Here is a 20,937-nt window from a genome sequence, read left to right as displayed (position 1 = left end):
TTCTCAAAAGATACTCAAAAGAACACGTTAAAGGCTTTAGAAATTTGTAATGTTTTGAAAGAGACTACTCAGGCACAGAGAGCTGTTTTAACATCCCCCAACCCTGTCTCGTTCTCGCCCATTAGAAGAACAGTTATCCAGAGGATGGCAGTAATTCTGGGTCAGCAGCAGCCTTAAACCCTCCACAAATTGAGAGTTCTGAAGCAGACAGGAGACTCTATTGTGCCACAGAAAGACACCTGTCTGCACAGGTAATCTGTGATTACCTGGCCAGCAGAGACCCACGGCCCAGCAGCCTTTGTACACCTGGCCTCTACGTTTAAAAACCGGTTTTTAGCAACAGGCTTAATAAAAGCCAGGAAGGTTTTGGTGGTGTTAAGCAGGCACTGCAAGGTAAAAACGAAAATTTTGTCACCCCTCTATTCAGTTAAGAGCCTATGTGAACATTTCAATAAAACTATTTACTCCTCCCACCCAGTTCCTATCTGGAGGAGCTCACAAAAATTAAAGAAAAAAAAAAAAACCCACAGTAATCTTCCAAATGCTCCTCCTACCCCCACCCCAGAAGAGAAGAAAGCAAAGAGAACGAGAAAGTAAATCTAAAACACAATTACGAAATAAGATCTAGTTTGGCAAAGCTGGGGTGAGGAGGAGTTGAAAAATGAGAGCTGCCTTGCTGCAAACGCCATCTTGTTGCAGCTCCTGGGCCCAGGCACAGAGAGATCCATTCATTCACAGCAGAAAGAAAATCAAACAGACACCCCGGCTAATCTGCAGCCACCAAAACAACCACACTATTATCACCCCTTCTCCTTCTCCTCTAGCACACAAAGGGGAGAAATAAAACTCTGATAAAATATTTAGGGACGGATTTAGGTATTAACATATCGTCTTCATTTCCTCACGCGTATTTCACATACATATCGACAGCGTTTTGCCTTGATTCACATCCTCGTGTCCAGATCAGCTTAAAATATGGGATAAATCTCTCACATTTAGGAGCAGATATCCTACAGCAGCAAAATGTTTAATTTTTCAGTCTTAAATACCTCTTCAAGTTGAGCCAACTATTCTTAAAAGCTGTTTCAATAATCACTTAAGCCTTACATTTACAGTCCTTTCCTCCTATTTCCTCCTGTGGAGACAATGCATAATAACGTGGCAGTCGGCACATCCTAGAAAGGATGCCTGGTTTAAAACGAGTCCCAGCCATGACTTTGTTAGAGAATAATGAAATATCACATTCGTTAAAATTTCAGTTCATCTACAGGAATGATAAACTGACATCTTACAACAACCTCTACATCATTCTGATTTTTTTCTGGACAAGATTTTTTTGTTAATAAAACGCTTCATCTCTTTCATATTTACATGCAAGGCTTTACACATCTTCATTCCCTACAAAGCTGTAGGATTAAAAATCCTACACGTTCGATATCCTTTGGATGGATTAAAAAAAAAAAATAACGCTGAAATCCTTCCGATAAAAAAAAAGCTGGGAATTGAAGGAATATTTCAAACAACATTTCCAAGGAGAAAACTCCATCTTTCCATTGTAGCAAACACCCTCCATGATCTTCGTTATCGCCTGCTACGGGCACACAAAAATATGCAGCACCGTAATACATGGGGGAACAAATATGCGGTCTGAATCCATCCTCGGTTCCGGTTCTAACGAGAACAAAACCTTCCCTACCCCTCCCTCGCCCAGCACACCCAGCATGAGCCCCATCTGCGAGCCCGCGGCTGGCTGGGGGTGCTGGAAGCAGCCTTACCCTGTTTGTCTCACCCCCGGCTCCTCTTAATCAGTTTTCCACCATTACAGCAGCCACACCATTGCCTTTTTTTTTTTTTTTTTTTCCTTCAATCTCTCTGCAAATATTCCCTCTGCCGGCTGGATCGCTGGGGAACCTCGCCTTTTGTGGCTTAAGACAAGACCCCCAAAAGCGTCTAGCAGGGACCACTACAGCGTAATTATAATTAAAAATGGAACCCCGCAAGATCCGAGGTCTCCTCCCTTTTCGCCTGGAAGCCTTCGAGAGGGAATCAGTCCCACCCCCACCTTTTTCCCCTCCTCCTCCAGCTACAAACACACTTCTTTTTTAGGGGAAGCTGGAGCCCCGAGGAGGTGGGAAGCGCGGGGGAGGGGGGCTATTTCCAACCCCGCCATACCGAGGGTCGCCGAGAACGGGGGCGATGAGGAGGCGGCGGCCCGGGGGGCCCCCGGTGCGGCGGCGGAAGGGGAGGACAGGGGAGGAAAGGAGAGGGAAAGGAGAAGTGCGGCAGGAGGAGGAAGCGCGGGGGAGGGGAAGGAGCGGGGCTGAGGGGGAGCCGAGGGAAGATGGCCCCGGGGTGGGGCCGGCCGCGGCTCGGCGGGCGGGAAACGCGTTCTGAGGGACCCCCGCCCTCCCCGCACCCCTCACACGGTTACCTGCCCTCCCGGCCGCTGCTCATGAACCGGGCCGGTCCGTCCGCCGCCCGCGGTCCTGCCCGCGTCCCGCCGGCCTGGGGAGGGAAGGGGGGCGGAGGAGGAGGAGGAGGCGGCGGAGGAGGAGCGGGGGAGCCGCCCGCGCTGCGCCCGGCGGGTCCCGGGGAAGGCGGCAGAGCCGAGCGGGAAGGAGGGATCCGCGGGGGAGGGGGTGTCGCTGGGTCTCGACTCCTCCTCAGCCCGCTCAGCTCCCCGCAGCCATCGGGCAGCGGCAGCCTGGGCGCGGCGAACCTCCCTCCTTCCCCTCCTCCCTCCGCCCCGCCCGTGCTGCCCGCCCGGGAAACCCCGGCTCGGCTCCCACCCCGCCCCGGCCCGCAGCCGCGCCGCTCCCCGCCGACCCTCACCGGAGGCTCCGCCGCCCCGCCCTGGCCCCGCACAGCCCCGGCCGCCGCGAGCCTCACCGGAGGCTCCGCCGCCTCCACCGGGCACCCGCCCAGCGCGGCCGGGAGGGAGGGCGGGCGGTGCGCGCTCCCGGGAGCCTCGCGGTGCGCGCTCCCGCGCGGGCAACGCCCTTCGGCCCCTTACGCTGGCGGCGGGCGCGCGCTTCCCGCCTCCCGCCCGCGCTCCCGCGCGCTCCCTCCCCTCAGCGAACAAAGGGCGAGGGCGGGCGCCGTGAGGGGGGATCGCGGCCGCCCCGCCGGCCCTGCAGGCCGAAAACAAGTCTGAAAGAGCCGGATGGGAACAAAAAGGCACGAAACGGAACCCGCAAATGGTGTTTAAGCTCAGGGCTGGGAGAGGCAGAGCCGGCACGCCACGTTAAATGGGAGCGCTCCGGGCTGCTGAGGGGGAAAGGGCGGGAGGGAGGCCACAGGCCTTAAAATGCTGCTCGTAAGAGGCTGGCAGGCAATAAATACTTTTATATCATCGTGTGAGGAGAGACCGCGGGAGCTGGGCCTGGTTAGTCCGGGAAGGGAAGACTGAGCAGGGATCTCGTTAATGAATAAAAATATCTCCGAGGGGATGGTGCCAGACTCCTCAGTGGTGCCCAGTGACAGGACGAGGAGCGATGACTAAACTAAAGCAGAAGTTACGCCTCAGCATGAGGAAGAGCTTCTTTGCATGAGGGTGGCAGGGAGCATCTGTGCAGGATTCTCCTTTTCTGGAGCCATCCCAGACCCACCTCAGCACTATTCCTATTTCATCTGCTCCAGGTGACTCTGCCTTGGCCAGGGTGATCTCCAGAGGGCCCTTCCAACCCTATCAAATCTGTGATTCTGTGATCTTCCCCTCAGGAACATGACAGGCAGCAATTCTGTAGCTTAGAACTTGTTTTTTCCAGCTTTTTAAATAAAGGTACTCAGACAGCCAAAGTTTCCAGAACATTCTTTTCATTTTCTCCTCATGGCATCCATCACTGCTCTGGAAGGGTTTGCTTGAAAGAAAAAGTAGAAAAAAAAAAGATAAACACCCATAAAAATTGCAATTTCTGTCTTGCAGACTGGACCTCACATAAACCAGGCAGGAGAGATGTTACCAAAATGGAATAATTTCCCACCAGAACTCATATACTGAAACCTAATTAATACTGAAAAGTAAGTAGAGATACAGTATTGCATCACTTTTCCTCCTATCACAGGTCTAAATCTGGGGTTTTTTCCCAGTATTTGTTTATACCTTGCTAAAAGGTGAGATTACTTGGCAACTGAAATAGGTTTGTAGTAAAACAACCCACAGCATTTTAGCCAATTTTCAATTAAAACCTATCCAGCACGAATACACTAATAAAATAAAGACCCCCACAAAAGACAACAAAAAAAAAACTTAAAGAGGCCAATATTTTTTCTATAAACTCTTGCCCCAGTAGATTCTTGCTTCCCTAGAATTTAAACCAAAATGTTCCTCCTGTCATGTGGTTACCTTTAATTAGTAAAAGAAAGAGCAAGTTTGCCAATTAAACTGTAGGAAAGTGAATTATTATTCAGGTTGTCTGTTATGAAAACCCATTAGATCCTGGTGTGGTTAAGCCTTTGATTTATAATAATCAAATGTTTGTTTTTAAATACCTTTTATGATGCACTAAAGCTTTAATTCATCACCTTGAGATTTACAAATAACAAAATTAAAAAAAATGTTTACTGAAATTAGAATAAATTATTCTTGAATTACTGTCCCAAATTGCTAATATTCTTTCCAGTAACCATGGGGAGATTTCTGTTCCACCCCTGAAATGTGGACAGGAATTATCCTATTAAAATCTGTGGAACCACATTGTATACAGATGGGGATGTCAGTGTTCTTGAGGCTGGAGATTCATCCAGCATCCCCATCTGGAAAATCCTGATTAAATCTAAGTGCTCAAGAAACACCACAAGTTTATTAGATATTTGCAAAGTTGCCTACAGATTTCAAAAGCAGTTACACACAGTATTTTAGTCATTAAATCTAAGTGGGATTTATAGTAGGCAAGTTGCATGTTTGGGTTTTTTTTTAATTTTTAATTCTTTTAGTTAGCTAAGCTTTTAGGCTTAGCAGAGATTAAAATATCCTTTTGGGAATACATCATTTATGTGGAAAAGATTGACCACTTGATATATTAGGCACAAAAAAAAAGGGTAGTATACATAAAAGATTAAAAAAAAAGAAGAAAAGTCCTTGTTTTACAAAGGAAAATTTCTCAGTCTTACGAGATTTTGTGGAAAGTTTTCAGCTAGCACTGGATCATACAGAAAAAAAAATCCGTGTAATGAGCGAAAATAACATTCTGAGATTGATAGCAAATAATAAATCGCATTTTGCTTCTTTGAGAAAATAGCTGCATTGAGATTTTGTTATTGGACTAGAACAGTTGCAGTGTGAATTAATTATATCATAAATTACATAATTACAAATGATATCATTATAAACTAATGGGTGCTTTATCCCCATTGCACATTCTTATCATACAGATACTGCTTTTCCTCAGATTCCTCTTACATGCTTTTACCATTGGTGCAGTTCTAATAATTAAACATGGTTTGGGTTTTTTTTTAAATAAAATACACATTCAGATCTTACCCTCTTCAAGGAATCTCTGTTTTTTTTCCTTGCATTCTAATTTTTATGGATTCTCTGTTTCATGAGAGCTAAAGGGAATTTCTGTCCACAGGTCTGTGCTCTGCCGTGTCTTCAGATCCATGGAATTTGGGTAAGGAAACTGCATCAGTCAGAAATGTTTTATATAAGCACATTTACACACAACCAATGCTTTCACCACACCTATTCTTTTGTAAAAATACAACTGTTGCAATAGTTCCTGTTTCTGATCCAGTGCTTAATTATATCTTATTCTGCAGTGAGAAGTTTGATTGATGTACAGTTACCCTGCTGCACAGGCATTATCTTTATTTTTTTAAATTTCTTTTTCATTTCTAATCTTAATTTTTCACTCAGATCCATGAACTGCCATAGTTTGTACTGTTCAGTGGATGAATGTGCAGAGCACCAGAATTAGGTGACCTTACCAGATATAAATTTATCTGTTTCTATACGCTGCAAAAATATTGTTTATAACTAAAAAATTAGTTGAAAATACCTGTGACTTGAAGATCTGGTATAGATAATAAAACCCATTTTAATATTTCTTTGTTAGTCCACTTTGAAGTTAAAGTTTTGGTCCTGGCTTAGAGCTACAGAAAACCTCTCTGTGGAGGGGTTGCTCCATAGTTCTCCATTGCAAAACTTCTTGCACCTTTTTCTCAACCAGCTGACATTAACCCCTTTGTAGGGAGCATCCTTAGTTAGGTGAAGCTTTGGGCAGTTTCACTTCTCAAAGTAATTAATTTTTGTGTACAAATATCATTGTTATAATCAAAATCTACATGTTGTTACCTGAGTGAAAATATTGCATGATTCTTATGGTAAATCAAGATGCTCCTGGTCTCTTGAAAGAATAATCATCAAACAGGTATAAATTATGCTTTCTGCAAAAGAGTAAAAAATCAGCACTTCTCAAATTGCAAAGCTCCTCAGATGGTCTAAGGATACTGCTGCAGTAATAAATAATTATGTTTTGCCTCCTTTCTTTGTAACCTCAGGTAAGTGTATTTAACAGACTCACTCAGAACTCCACCTCATATTCCAGAGTCACACCATTTCCCATTCTGTAACATTTTGTGTCTGCCTTTGTATCCTCTGATGGCTGCAGAGTTCTCTGAACCCTGGTGAGAGCCACAGAGACACTCACGTGATTTTGAATTAGTTTGAAGTTCTCCATTTGGTCCCTAAAGCAAAGCAGAACTCTCATTTCTCCTGACATTGCACCAAAATTAAAGGAAGCTTATACAACGTCTGAACTTCAGCTGTGCTTCAATCCTGACTCTATTCAGAACTCTTTTTTTCCCCTATTGTTTTATTTTTTAAAACCTTATTCAGAGCTGTTCCAACCTGCTGTTATTTGCCACTTCTTTAACAATTGGATGACAATCATCACTGCTTCCTTCTGAGGAAGGACCCAGGTAGCAGAATATCAAGATCATTCATTAGAGAAAATAAATAAGTAAAAGCAAACTGAATAGAAATCCTCAGTGGGGCCAGGCAGAGCAAAAAGTAGGAGTAGCTCAGTCTCCTTAGTTACATTCTGCATTCTCACAGTTTCTTTCAGTTTCCCTATTATTATGGAACAAAAGAGTTATTTTAAACACTTCTGAGAACATGGCATAAAATTAGCAAAACTGTGTTAGTCTGCAGAGAATATAATTGACAAGCTTTTAAGGTAAGGGGAGCTGATTCTGAGAGCTTTTGTGTCAATTAGCAAAGTCCATACACCCAATTTATAACTAATACAGTTGTGGAAGATGTTCCTGAATTCCTTTCTTAGGGTGAGGGTGAGGATGGGTTATGTGTGAAATGGGTTCATGGACAGTTAATTCAGAATTGTTGAGAGATTTTGGAAATCACTTCAAAATCCTATGGAAAAATCCATTTCTGTAAGCAAAGTAGCAGAGTTGTGAAGGCGCAGAGCATTCCTGGATTGTTATAATCCTGGGAATGTTATAATCATGTCTGTTACATGATTGTCTTTGAGGATTTTGTCCTCAACAGAGGCAGAATTGGAACGGGACACACTGGGCTCCATGTCCTTAGAAAGGCATCATCTCTAGTCCTGTTTCCTGACAAATTCTAGTCTTGTTTTCTCACAAATTATGGCTGGAGGTGCTTTCATTCCCAGGGAAAACCTTGCTCCTATTCCCTTGTGACCCATTTTAAAAAATCAGTATTACAGGTATCTCTGACTTCAACAATAGTTCGAATTTATTTCTAGTTCCTGTGTTTGGCAGAACTTGAAGCATTTTCCAAAGCCAAAGAAATATCAATACTGTTTTCTTAGACATAGGAAGCTGCTGCAGAGTGATGTGAAATTATTTAGCCACCAACACTTTATGGAAAGAAGGGAGATAAAATGTTTGAGTTGCTTGAATCTGGATCTATTGTTCCTCACAGTCAACACCTGATTTTATACTGTGATACAATCCTACAGTGTGACACAAATACAGAATTTTGTAATCTATGCAGATACTTGTTCAACAAAACACAAAACTTCTCTTCTGGGAGAGCTCTGTTCTGAACTCTTCTGGTTTTTTCATCTTCCAACTTTGGAACAGGTGTCTCAAGGTTGGTCTGAGTATGCTTATGCACTTAAGAAACACCAATTCTCCTTTTTTTTCATTCTATTTCTACAAATCCATCTTGAGAGAGCCAGAAGAATAGCTTTGAGTGCTTTTTTTGTCCCTACAATCAGAATTGTATCAGAGCTCTTTTCAGTGTGTGGGGATTATTCTGGTTTTCCTTTGTACTCAGGTATTTGTTGGGAGTTCACATTTTTGCTGTACCTTTAAACTTGCAAGCTGTAGCTTGACTTTTAAAAGTCCTTTGTTACTCTTGGAAAATAATATAATAGCAACAAAGAGAATTGTTATAATCATCTTAAAAATCAGATTCTGCCCTGTGTTTGCACACATCTATAAACACACCCAGCCAAATTGCACACATGCAGGTCTTCCTTTAAGTAGGTAATACTTGGGTTGCATGAATGCTGATCAGGCAGTTTGAGTAAAAGCTTAAAGCCTCCTATTTCCCCATTTAAAGGGACTTTCCTCTAGGGGTTCATTGAGCAACAAACAGAAAAACAACTGGCACTCAGGAGATGCTGGGAGTTTAGAACCCATCCACACTGAGAATTCAGCCCAGCTATTAAACTCTCCGTGGTGTCAGACACACCAGAGCCGTGGTGAAGTTTGAAATTCCTTCAAAGACAAGAGAGAAGTTGCTCACTGAAGGATTATCTCCGTCAGAGTCGGTGACAAAGTATCTCTATAAGCAAAGTAGCAGGGGTGGTTTATTGTGAGGGCCTTGCTTGTAGCTGCTGGGCACAGCTAAAGCAGGCCAGGAGAGCAGGAAGAGAGGGGGAAAGAGAGGGAAAGAAGAAGAGGAGAAAAAGAGAGGAGAGGGAAAAGAGAGGGGGAAAAGAGAGGAGGGCAAAAGAGAGGACAGGATAAGAGCAGGGAAAATGGAAGAAGGGATAAGAGAGGGAAGTTCTGAATACCATACATTAAATATCTTTCCAAGTTGAATAGTCTGTGTTGGACCAACCAATATAATACAAGATAGCAACATTTACCTATAGCCAATAGAACTGTCCCATCACCTAAGCCAAGCAGAAGGGAATTGTTTAATCAAGGGAGCTGGCTCTCAGCTTGGCACATCATTATTCACTAGCTGATGGCCCTGTACCCCACACCCTAAATCTCAAAGCTTGCTTTCATTTCTATCTCGCTTGCTGAACTGATACTCCCAGAATCTAAACCACCGTATTTGCAAGGTCTTTCTACTTCATCTTTCCCAACAGCTCACCTTGCTGTGTTAGATTCCCATGGAGCTTCCACCCCGTTCCTCCACCCGTGACAGGGCAGTGTGGGAAGCTGGGCACAGGTGGGTGAAGCTTTGGGCAGTTTTACTTCTCAAAGTAATTAATTTTTGCATACAAATATCATTGTTATAATCAAAATCTACATGTGGACGGGTGTCTACAGGTGGGTGTCCCAGGGAGGCTCTTACCGAGAATTTCTGTTCTCTCAGAGAGCCTGACCCGAGCTGAAGGGGAACTTCAGTGCTGCTGCGAGATCCCAGAATGCAGAAAACAAAAATACAGTTATAAAACAAAAATATTGATGGTCAGGGGACTCGTACCACTGTCCTTGGAGAATCCATGTGAAGTCAAACAAAGCCTAATTGCCATAGAGAAGAGGGGTGAGGTGTGCATTAATTGAATAGGTAATAAAATGGGTAGGTAATAATATAGGTAATAAAATGGGTAGGTTCAGTGATGGTTACATCTCCTGCTCCAAAAATCAGTGTTTATTTGGGAAAATGTACTGGGACCAAGTGAAACACTGCTCAGTTGCTGCTCAGAATGAAAGAACTTGCAGCCAGACTCTGTTCTTCTATCTCTGAAAGTTCATGTCCTTTGAGCAAGGGGCTGGATTCTAAATTTACAAAAAAGAGAACTTTCTTGTGACCTCTAGGATGTGTTACAGTAAATATCCCAAATCTCAAGCCATTTGTCAGCAATTCTGTGAAACCCTTCCTTGGGAGGACCTGTTACAAAGAACATGCTTGTAAAATTCATGTTTCCAAGCAGCAAAACAAAACTTATATAAAGTGTAACACCTCTCAAGCCACTGCCCAAGAGAACTGACAAAGTACAAACAGCCAAAACAGTCGGATTTTCAGAGGCTGAATGAATGTTTTAGTAAATAAACAGCATATGAAATTCAGTTTTTATACAAAGACAATTACATACAGTGAAAAAAATAAGCCCCCTACATGTGTAGTTTTGCTTAGTCAAGTCAAAATATTTATTGAAGAAATAATTTGATGGGAAATATTTTTATAAACCTTAAAGCACAAACAAGTTTGGACTAAGAAGTTCCAAAGAATCAAGAAATACATTAAAAAATAGATACTCAGAGTAATATAAACCACCCCCTTTCTCCAATGATAACATTATCATGAACAAACACAAAACTAGGAAGAAAACCCATAAAAACCCAGTGTTCTCTAAAAATCTTTAACTTTTCCCTATCTGAACAATCCAGCTTCAGACCTGAGAATAAAATCTACTTGTAGGTGATTATCGTGTGTTGAGATATAATGCTTGATTAAAGACATTTTTACTCAAGAACTGTCACAGCTGGAAATCAGCTTTTATATTATACTGGGAGCAACATGAAATGTCCATTTCTCACCTCCAAAAGCTCAGCCCCGGTGTTGCCAATGTGTGCTGGGGTGGAGTTGTGCTCTTCCATTTCTGGTGGTGTTGTGCCAATCCCATAAAACAGAAAGGAAATTTAGGCTTTTGTGATTTCTGCCACAGTGGTGCCAGTAGGGATTTGCATCAGATTTTTTTTTTTTCCTTTTTTTTTGGTTTGCATTCATAACACAAAAATCTGGATTTCAGGTTAGGGGTCCTGGACTGCAAGTAACTTAAATTCCCTGCTGACTTCCACTTGGGAAAAAAGATCCAGCATTATCAATGTACTATTCAGGACTTAACTAAAATAGACAAAAAGATAATTTTGAGTAAATGGACTTACAGCAGGATTTTGAACCTTGTAGATTACTGGGTAGTACTTCAAAGAATAGTTTCTTTTGAATTTCATATTTAAAAATAATAATTGAATGGTTTCAATTCTTCATGCTTCCACCTTTTATTTGTCTTTCCTCTATGGATTATAGGCTACCATCATAGCATACCTACAAATAATTTAGTTTGTAAGGGGTTCAAAAAGAACATCTTAGAGAAAGAACAAACCATGAAAACCAGTCCATATCAGTATCACCTACCAATATTAGAAATATAATACCCAAATGTACTTCTTACTATTTAAAACATGTTTAGAGTTCTATTTATTTTTATGATCAGATGAGTCAATTTCAACTTCTTCATCTCCCCATAGTTCCATATTGGGGTTTAAATCCTTGTAACAAATGTAATACGAATAAAGATGAATGACATTTTCAGTACTTTTAATAAAACCTCTTTCCCCTGCCAAAATGAATGCTGGAGTCAAAGCTAAAAGCACTCTGTGGTTTCCTGATATGCACCAGTCAGCACAAATGCATCCAGAGACATCATCCCTCTTTGGCATTTGTAATTGATGTTACTCCTATTTATTATTTATTAATCTCTCACTTTGAGCATCTGGATGTGACTGAAACCCAAAACTCTTTTCTGTTTTCTTGTGTGAAGTGGCAGGTGACTGGTGGATTTTAACCCCTTCCAGCCCAGGCCAGCCCAGCCCAGTGCCATGGCCCTGAGGTCCCTGCCCTGTCAGTGTTTCAGAGGTGACAGAGGTCCCTGCCCTGTCAGTGTTTCAGAAGTGACAGAGGTCCCTGCCCTGTCAGTGTTTCAAAAGTGACAGAGGTGCCTTCCCTGTCAGTGTTTCAGAGGTGACAGATGTGTCTGCCCTGTCAGTGTTTCAGAGGGTGACAGAGGTGCCTGCCCTGTCAGTGTTTCAGGGGTGACAGAGGTGCCTGCCCTGTCAGTGTTTCAGGGGTGACAGAGGTCCCTGCCCTGTCAGTGTTTCAGAGGGTGCAGAGGTCCCTGCCCTGTCAGTGTTTCAGGGGTGGCAGAGGTGCCTGCCCTGTCAGTGTTTCAGAGGTGACAGAGGTCCCTGCCCTGTCAGTGTTTCAGGGGTGACAGAGGTCCCTGCCCTGTCAGTGTTTCAGAGGGTGCAGAGGTCCCTGCCCTGTCAGTGTTTCAGAGGGTGGCAGAGGTGCCTGCCCTGTCAGTGTTTCAGGGGTGACAGAGGTGCCTGCCCTGTCAGTGTTTCAGGGGTGGCAGAGGTGCCTGCCCTGTCAGTGTTTCAGGGGTGACAGAGGTGCCTGCCCTGTCAGTGTTTCAGAGGGTGCAGAGGTCCCTGCCCTGTCAGTGTTTCAGAGGTGACAGAGGTCCCTGCCCTGTCAGTGTTTCAGGTGTGACAGAGGTGCCTGCCCTGTCAGTGTTTCAGACTGGCAGAGGTGCCTGCCCTGTCAGTGTTTCAGAGGGTGGCAGAGGTGCCTGCCCTGTCACTGTTTTGGATGGTGACAGAGGTGCCTGCCCTGTCACTGTTTTGGATGGTGGCATTCTTCCAGCCCAGCAGGAGGCTGGCCTTGGAGCACGTGTCACCTGGGCAAGCTGGCAGAGAGGAGCCCCGGGCAGCGTTCTGCTCTGTCTGCACGGGCTGCCTGAGGTTATTTCTGCTCTGGCTGAGCCTGTGCTGCAGCCAAAGCCAGGTCTGTGTGTTTGTGTCTGGCACTGAGAGGTGGGGGGGTTTTGGGAACAGAGGCTCCGTGCAGGAGGGGACAGAGCTCCCTGCGTGTCCTGTTCCCGGTGCCACTGCCCAGAACAGTCTGTGCAGGTGCTCTCCCCTCTCACTGCTCTCTGTGGGTGGCTGCTCCAGCTGTGCTGTGAAAGCACCGGAGCTGCTGCTGCCTCTGCTCCTTCCCCAGCATAGCACGTTCTGTTCGGGAGAGGGGCTGGGGCTGCAATAACCTCTGCCTGCTGGAGCTTAGTCACACTGCAAGCACAGCCTGCTGGGCTGGTTACACCTGGAGAGAGCTCCTGCAGGGAATACATGCACTGTGCACGGGCAGCAGAGCCACACATCCCAGAGACAGCCCCACAGGCAGATTCCAGAACTGGGAGCATCATGAGCTGCATCAGTGCCTTGCTGTACTTCAGTTTAGCCCTGGTGAGTGCCCCACTCCATGGCATTTTGCTCCTGGGATGCTGGTGAGGATCTGTGCACACAGATCCGCAGATCCTGTTCCTACAGACGTAGCTCAGAGGTCTCTAACGTTGTGCCGTGCTCAGACTTTGCCATTCTCCCAGCAAACTTCACATCAACTTCCAGTTGTGATGCTGTTCACATTTTCCCTGTTTGAGTTTGAGGCTCAAACTGGGCAATTGAACTGCCTGACCCTTGGCCTGAAGTCTAGCAGGCTGCTTTTAAAGGACACCAAAGCCTAGATAAAAATCTAGAAAGTGAAATTAGCCTGTTATAATTAGTGATAGTTTAGGCACTGGCTAGATCCAAATCTGTTTTTCCACAGTTTTCCTTACTTTGTAATTGTAGCAAAGTTACATGATGGCCCAAATTTCTGCCTTTGATTGATGCTCACTGTCACCAGTAAGAATTTGACTGTGGAAATGGTTTGAATGTCTCTAGTTTGATCAAATTTGCTGGGGGACTGAGTGCAGCTTCACGTGCAGGTACCAAACACAGCTCAGTCGAGAATATTTTGGGATTAAGTCACCAAGAACCACTGGTCTGTGCTGCCTCCCTTGAGCCCTTGAGCTGAAGGTGTTGGCCATAAACTCAAACTGCTCTGCAGTCCTGAGTTTTCACTTGCACTGGCAAGGCCAAAGTGAGTTCCCTGCTGTTCTGCATATAAGGAGGTGGAGGAAGGAAATGTGGAGAGGAAGCCGAACTTCCTGTGCCAGAGATTTTATACTGGAGCCTTCCCTGAATTCAAGACAAAACAGCCACAGCTTTAGATGTGAATCACTAGAACTCAGACATGCAGACTTGAAGAAAGACCCTTCTACAGCCACACCTCTGTTTGGGGCTCGTGTCCTAAAGAACAATCTGATTTTTAGACCTAGCAGTTGCCTCTTCTATCCCCACCCCATCTCCAGATGGATGAGAAACTCCCTTTATTGTAGTTTCATTTCTCTGAGTGTTGTTTCAGACTCAAAGGAGCCAGTTTAGGCATCATGATTAAGCACGGGTCCATGGGTAAGGGACTGCACAGGGAAGAGGCACCAAGGAGCCTGAAAGGAGCAAGCCTGATCACAAAAATGGGAGGGGACAGGAAGAAGGGCTGTGTGTGACAGCCATCAGTTGATTAGACACGTGTACACACTTGCACTTTTATGATTTATAATTATAAATGGATGGAGAAGTCACCAAACTGATTCCATAGATGCTCAAATTATCCTTACCCTGATTTTGTTGTGCTAATTGCATGAACATGTGTTACCTGCATCTTGCACATTGGCTAAAGCTTGGAGATTTTGGGGTGCAGGTTTTGTACCTAAAATAGTGGGATATGTTAGGAAATCAAGAGCTAGGAATCAATGAGAAACTTCGAATCTTTGTTACTGTTATTCTAGCATAGCACTGAGCAGTGGGGTTGCATTATCTCTAGCTTCAATTCACTTAACATTTTTCATCAATAACCATTTTGATTGAAACCTTGGGGGAGCAAGGCCAAGCTCTGATGAAATATGGTTTTCTTGTTGGTGACAATGTGATAAACCAGAGAAAGGAAGGGAAATCTCTCTTCCTTCTCTGGCCTGGAGAAGCATTATTCCTTGTGTTCTTTTTTTAATCCAGGCTTTCTTCCTGTGCTTCCAAAGCGTGGTCTCCCAAAGGAGGAGTGTTTGTGTAGCACCTTCCACCCCAAAGCCCCGTGCAAAGCAGGAGGAAGGTTACATTCATTTTTCCTGCTTCCCAGCAGCTCATCGATTTCTGGTGAAACAGTTCGTGAGGAGCGGAGGAGAGAGGGCAGATCCATCTCGCTCTGGTTTCACCTTGGCTCTCCCCGTGGGGCCACGGCGAGGTGGCCATGCTGAGGTGGCCTCTGTCACACGCTCCTGGTGCTCCCTGGCTGGGAGAGGTGATGCAGTGGCAGTGCCAGCCCTGCCCAGGTGGCACCGCCGCCAGCCAGGGGACAGTACACAGACAGGCATCCACAGGGGACTTCACGCTCTGCTTTCTGCAGCTCTCTATCCCACAGGCAGGAGAAATCCATTAAACAGCACACTGGAATTCAGGGGAATTTCCTGCATGGTTTAGACAAGCTGGAGAAATGATGGAGTTAAATATTTGGATGATTAAGGCATCGAAGCATCTGACGTATGAGGGAAGGATGAGCAAGCTGGGAGTCTTTGGCCTCAGGATGAGGTGATACAGGAGGGATCTATAAATGTGAATAAATACCTGGGGGGGAAGTATAAAGAAGACAGGCAGACTTCTCTCACTGGGCACCAGCTTGCACAGTAAGAAGCAGTAGGAACCATCCCAAACACAGGAAATTCCATTCCAACATTCCAAAAACCTATTTTCACTGTGAGGGGATCAGACAGGAGAACAGGTTGCCCAGAGGGGCAGTGAGATTTGCATCCTTGCAGAATTCAGAGCCACGGTGGGCAGGGCAGGCTGCTCTGGCTGGCCCCAGTGGGCAGTGGGGGCTGGATTAAAGTCCCTTCCAACCTCTGGATCCTGGATTTGTTTACCAATGAAAAATAGAGGCAGAGACATTGAAACCTATCAGGATATCTGTGGTAGAGCTGGAGTCTGTCACACTCCAGGATATTTCTTGATTGAGAGATAACCCTACTCATTATCACCGATTTTTTCTTCATTATTACAGCAGAAAATAACCGAACACGTGCTTTTTTATTTCCCAGATGGCCCAAATCATTTGAATTTCAGTGTTTTACAGCAGGTACAATGGGCCTTTTATCAGGAGTGAGAAGTCTATATGCGAAATAAATAAGGAATAAAAGCACACCACGTTTTTTTCCTCCAAATAATGGCACTGAACGTAATTACCGCTGTGTGTGCCGGCCTTGCAGTCTGCCCAGCCGACCTTCACCGGGGCCACTCCGGCTCACTTCCCCCATCTGCTGGGAGCACGCAGCTCAGCCAAGGGCGGAGGATGCGTTCTCCAAACACACACGGGGTGTTTATTTTTATGGCCGTCTGCTTTGCTGCCTAATCACAGCTCCGTTTCCTTCAAACCCAGCTGGAGTGACCTTATGTGCGGGGCAGAGCAGCTTCTCCCATTTTCAGTTCTCTGACAGCTGCCGGGCAGGGTTTTTGGGGAAAGATGCATTTCCAGCCCCATGGAGCTGAACAAACCTTGCCTCTCTCTTCTCAGCGTCTTCCCCTAGTTAGGAATGTCCAGGGGCTGTTTCTAAATCTCACACTTTGCCCCAGTTTCTTCTCCAGATTCGCCCCTTAAGAGGGGGAGGGAGCGGGGAGGTTTTTTCCTGCGCTTCATGTCCCACACAAAGTTCATCATGCTCTGACTGTACCTGTATTTCAAAGTGACAGCGCAGCCCACGCTCAGCGTGTTCATCCTCCGAATTCCCTGCGAGAAAAGGCAGTGCTGCAGCCCCTGCTCCACAGACCAGGGTCATGTGGGAAATCTGTGGCAGAAAAGTCACAAAATTGGGGTTCCCAGCTCAGTACTGGGACCTCGGGACTGCACTTCCCCACTTGTGGAAGGAAATAGTTTATGCCATAAAGTCCTAGCGTGGAAAGAGAAAAAAAATGTACAAATAAGGGCTCGACATTAGGCTCTTCTCTTTTGTTTCCTTTTTTGAGCTACTTGGGAAAGCAGAGTAAAAAATGAGTAAAAATTAAGCGCTTTTGTGCAGATTCAGGCTTGCAGATTCATTTTTAAGTCTGAAATAGAAATTGATTTTCTCCTTTTTCTGAGTGCCCAAGGTGAGCTTTGTTATTTAAAAAATTTTGAAATATCTTTGAAAGTCTGCATTCTTTTCTACGAGCCCCTTTTTTTCTTCCAGTAAGATAAAAAGAGAGCAGCTCTGGCATTTTATATTCTAAATTTTGACTGACCAGAACAAAATGTTTTCCCAGCAATATAGGTTTGCACCTAAGCCTTTTTTGTGCATTGAGTTTGACCTTAGGATGTAGAATTTCATAAAACATTTATTGTCTTCTCCAGTTTTTAGAGCACAATTCCCCTGTGATACTTTGTTTTCATCGTCTGCTCTGAAAAGGATTCCAAGCCTTCTCTTGCAGTTTGAATTTTAATTGTGGGTGAAGGAAAGAACCTCTGCTACCTGCAGCAAAATTAGTCAGTGTCTCCCTAAACAAAAAGAGTTCTAACAGGTAAAGAGGATTAGGATCAGAACCAGGAGACGGCCAAGAGTAGGGAGAGTGGTTGTGGCAGAGATATTTTGTTCCATAAATGGAGGATTTGCGTGTCCGTGTGTCCCACTCATCTGTCCTGGCAGCAGCAGCGATCCTTTCCCCTCAAAAAGTGCAGCTGGTAAAGACAAAATGCAGTTAGCAAATAAAGCAACCAAACCTGAGCTGTTTGAGGCCAGTGAGGCAGACAAAGGCAACTGCGAGGCAAAGAAAGAAATGGGTTTTTCTCTGACTTCTCCTGTGTGCAGACCCCACTGATGCCTCAGTCTGGATGCTGCAGGTTTACCACTAAATACTCTCCAAAGATTATAATGCATCAATTATCAAAGCCGTTCTAGAGGTACCACTTTACTTATATTGTTAACGAGCTTGGCTATAAAGGGATTTGCAGCCTGAATTTCATGACAGAGCCAAGGTATAATTTGCTCTGGGCTATAAAGCCCATGAATTATTAAGGAAATTTACTTCCATGGCTGCGTTTTCTTTCTGAGCACAAGTGCTCGTGCTGAGTGCATGTGTGTGAGAGGAGAGACAGTGATGGAGGCTCCAGCCTCGGCACTCCATCTCCCCAGCACAGGCTCTTCCACACAGCCAGCAAAGAACAGCAGAAAATAACTGACAAAATGAGCATTTGGAACAAATGAGAGAAGAAAAATTGCATGCTGAACAGTGCCAAACTGAGGACCAAATATAAATCACAATTAAAAATGCACTTTGGGTAATTACAGAGAGGGGCTTTTCCCTTAGAGATGTCACAAAGCTTGTGTGGATATAATCAGACTTGAATAGATGTGGTGATGGTGAAAACCAGCAGCCTGACAAATCAGAATTCTTAGATCCTGCATCAGGCCAAGCCTATAACCTGCTGTGGGACCAACCTCCCCCTGGTGTTCTTTTAAAACCTGGGTTCTTCTGCAAGCGAGGCTTTGGAATCACAAATTCCAAATCCATGTCCTGCTTCCCCTCCTTCCACTCTGCACACCCAGCTAATAACTCCTGAATCCACTGACCAATCCCAAGCAAAGTGACAGAGAACTGCAGGTTTCAAAAACGAGAAATTCTAAATGTTCCATGAACCAGGAGCTGTGTAGAGATGAGGGATCTCTTCAGCCCTCCACTGCAAGAAGGATTCCAGCATGGGGTCACCCTTAGCAGGCTCTGGAGAAGGCCATTCACAAGAAAGACCTTAATAATTCCCTGACTGTGAAGGTTACACAGCAAACTGAGCAGCTTTGGGTGTGCAGGGGGAGTCTGTGTTCCTGAGGGCTGATGGGGCAGTAGTTGCTGCTGACAATTTCTGAGTTAATGAACCACCTAACAAGGCAAAACACAAGACTTTTCCTTAGGTGCTGGAAAGGGAACACCAGATTATGCCCTCGTTCCTAGGGAGTCAAGGCATTTGGGGTTTTCCTGGGGTTTTGCCCCTCCTGTGGCCAAGCAGAGCGGAGCTGGCAGTCCCAGCCGAGGCACCAAGGGCAGGGCCGGGAATCGGAGCCGCGGCCGCGGTTCCCGGTGCCCCTGCAGGCAGCCCGGTCCCCTCCCGAGCCGGTCCGTGCCGATCCCTGCACGCAGGAGAAGGGAGGGACTGCCCTCTTGTGTCAGTCACGATCCTTTCGTGACTCTCAGTTCCCGTCTCTGTGAGGGAGCGCTCAGCCATTTCCCAACACAAATTCCTTCTTCGGAAGGGCAGAGGCTTCGTTCTGAGTGCTGTGGAAAAGTTCAATAAATAAAAATACATCTGCTGTATTTATGACTTGGAGACATCCAGGACTGGGCATATTTTGCCCTTCCAGACAGAGACATCCAAGTTGTTACCCTGGCTTATGCCCAGCCTCCATCTTGACACAGATAAGGAAAGCAGAGAGAAGAATAAAACAGCAGAAATATAATGAAGGATGACAGAGAGGAGACACGAGAGAAGCAGATTTGTTACACCAGTCAACCCTCATAGTAAGTTACAAGCAAGTTAAATATAGAAGTGACCCTTCTCTGGGGAGCCAGACTCATGGACAGCTCACACACGACTGCAGCAGCACCTCGGGCCTGTGGCTGGCAGAAATCTTCATTTTTAAATCATTAGTGCTCATTTCCAGGGCACTTCTTGCAGTAATGGTTGTCAGAGAATAACAGTCTCCTAAAAGCTGTGCAGGCTTTTGTGCCCACCACTTCTACTGCCTGTTAATGACAGACACCTAAATTTATGCTACATTCACTAATAGCACTGAGTGCTCAGGCTTTGGTTGCTGCTCTTACCCAGAGCAATGAGCCAGCCTGGCAATTGCTCTTGTTCTTAAGGCAGCCAGATTAGCACCTTGCTAAAGGAGATTCAGAGAAAATCACTGCTCAGGAGAGGACAAAATGTGGAGCATTTGGAATATGGAGGGCCAAGGGGAAGAGCTGCCATTAAAACCCTGCCTCTGGAGCCCATATTTTTGTCTGGCTGCTGTAATCAGCTGCAGGCTCCCAGTTCTAAAATGATGCTCAGCAGTTATCCCTCCATCAGTTCTTCACGAAGAACCATCCCTAAGAGTAATTCCTTGGAACCTTTGCCCAGCCTGTACTGTGGTATTTGTATCTCTAACTTATTCTGGATGGCTCAGCACAAATACGTTTTGTGTCACCCTGCTCATTCCTGAGCTTGTCCATGTTCTCAGCTGGAAAAAGCTGCCAGAAACCTGAGATTTTTCTTTCCTGTGCTGCCTGAGATCCTGACACCTGAGCACATAACAAAATATAAAGGCATCTCCGAAATATTTGATGAATATTTCAAATATATCAGTAATCCCGAACCATGTGTGCAAGTGTCTCTTTGGAATTAATGTGTACTTTATCTGGAAAAAACAAACAGCAAAGAGAACCCACCCACAAGGCAACACATCTTGCAAATAGAAATGAAAAGATTTACAGAATCTCAAAAACAATCCCTTGGGGTCTCACCACCACCACCACAGAAGTGTCGTGTCTCATCTCACTCCCTGTAAAAAACACAAAGCATTTCCCCCCACACTTTCCTGTCCTGGCATCTTCCTGCTCCTTGAGGAACGTGAGCCCCTGTGCAGCACTTTGTCCTCAGCAGTTTTCTGGGCACTTGATGTTCTCAAAAGAAGAAAAATTACAGAGGCTGTTCAGTGTTACTTGCTGTGATTCCCCCTTCAACTCCAGTTTGGGAAATTTCTGTTCTAAAACAACAACTTCCTGTTTGTACTGTTCTGAGTGTGTATTCCCAAGGTGGCAAAATCCTCCTGACCTTTTTTATTGCTGGACACAAGGAACAAATTTTTTATCAGAAGATGAACATGCATTCACGTCCCACTTTTACAGGCATTTTTAAACTGCTGCCCTTTCACCTCATTTCATATCCTTGAAGAAGCTTTACCAGGGGATTACAGCAGTCACAGAAAACATTTCTTGTGACAGATCATTACAAGGGCATGAGAAGAAACATCTTTCCATCGTAAACCCAAATTCTTAAAAAACTTATAAAACTTATAAACCCAAACTCTTCATGTCTTCTTTAACTCTTAC

At 45.0% G+C, this 20,937-nt stretch overlaps 1 protein-coding gene and 1 long non-coding RNA gene across 3 annotated transcripts in view; one reads left to right on the top strand and one right to left on the bottom strand.

Moving 5' to 3' along the window:
* Nucleotides 1–2,750, bottom strand: part of GNB1 (G protein subunit beta 1) — a 35,210-nt gene extending 32,460 nt beyond the window's left edge. Inside the window, exon 1 of the mRNA XM_063417362.1 lies at nucleotides 2,432–2,750. The gene's annotated coding sequence lies outside the window, so the exon portion shown is untranslated. The remainder of the gene's footprint in view (nucleotides 1–2,431) is intronic.
* LOC134560914 (uncharacterized) lies at nucleotides 532–20,933 on the top strand. Of its 2 annotated transcripts, none has more exons than XR_010082828.1 (5): nucleotides 532–2,128; nucleotides 3,926–4,020; nucleotides 5,574–5,612; nucleotides 9,312–9,394; nucleotides 14,969–20,933. It is a non-coding gene; the product is annotated as an uncharacterized LOC134560914 (long non-coding RNA). The 2 variants fall into 2 exon arrangements; XR_010082827.1 differs by lacking the exon at nucleotides 14,969–20,933 and adding an exon at nucleotides 9,542–11,505.
* The last annotated feature ends 4 nt before the right edge of the window (nucleotides 20,934–20,937 follow it).

The sequence above is a fragment of the Prinia subflava genome, chromosome 21 (assembly GCF_021018805.1).
Source record: "Prinia subflava isolate CZ2003 ecotype Zambia chromosome 21, Cam_Psub_1.2, whole genome shotgun sequence".
NCBI classification, from domain to species: domain Eukaryota; kingdom Metazoa; phylum Chordata; class Aves; order Passeriformes; family Cisticolidae; genus Prinia; species Prinia subflava.
Note: the sequence above shows the minus strand (reverse complement) of the source record. Positions and strands in the feature narration are given on the sequence as shown.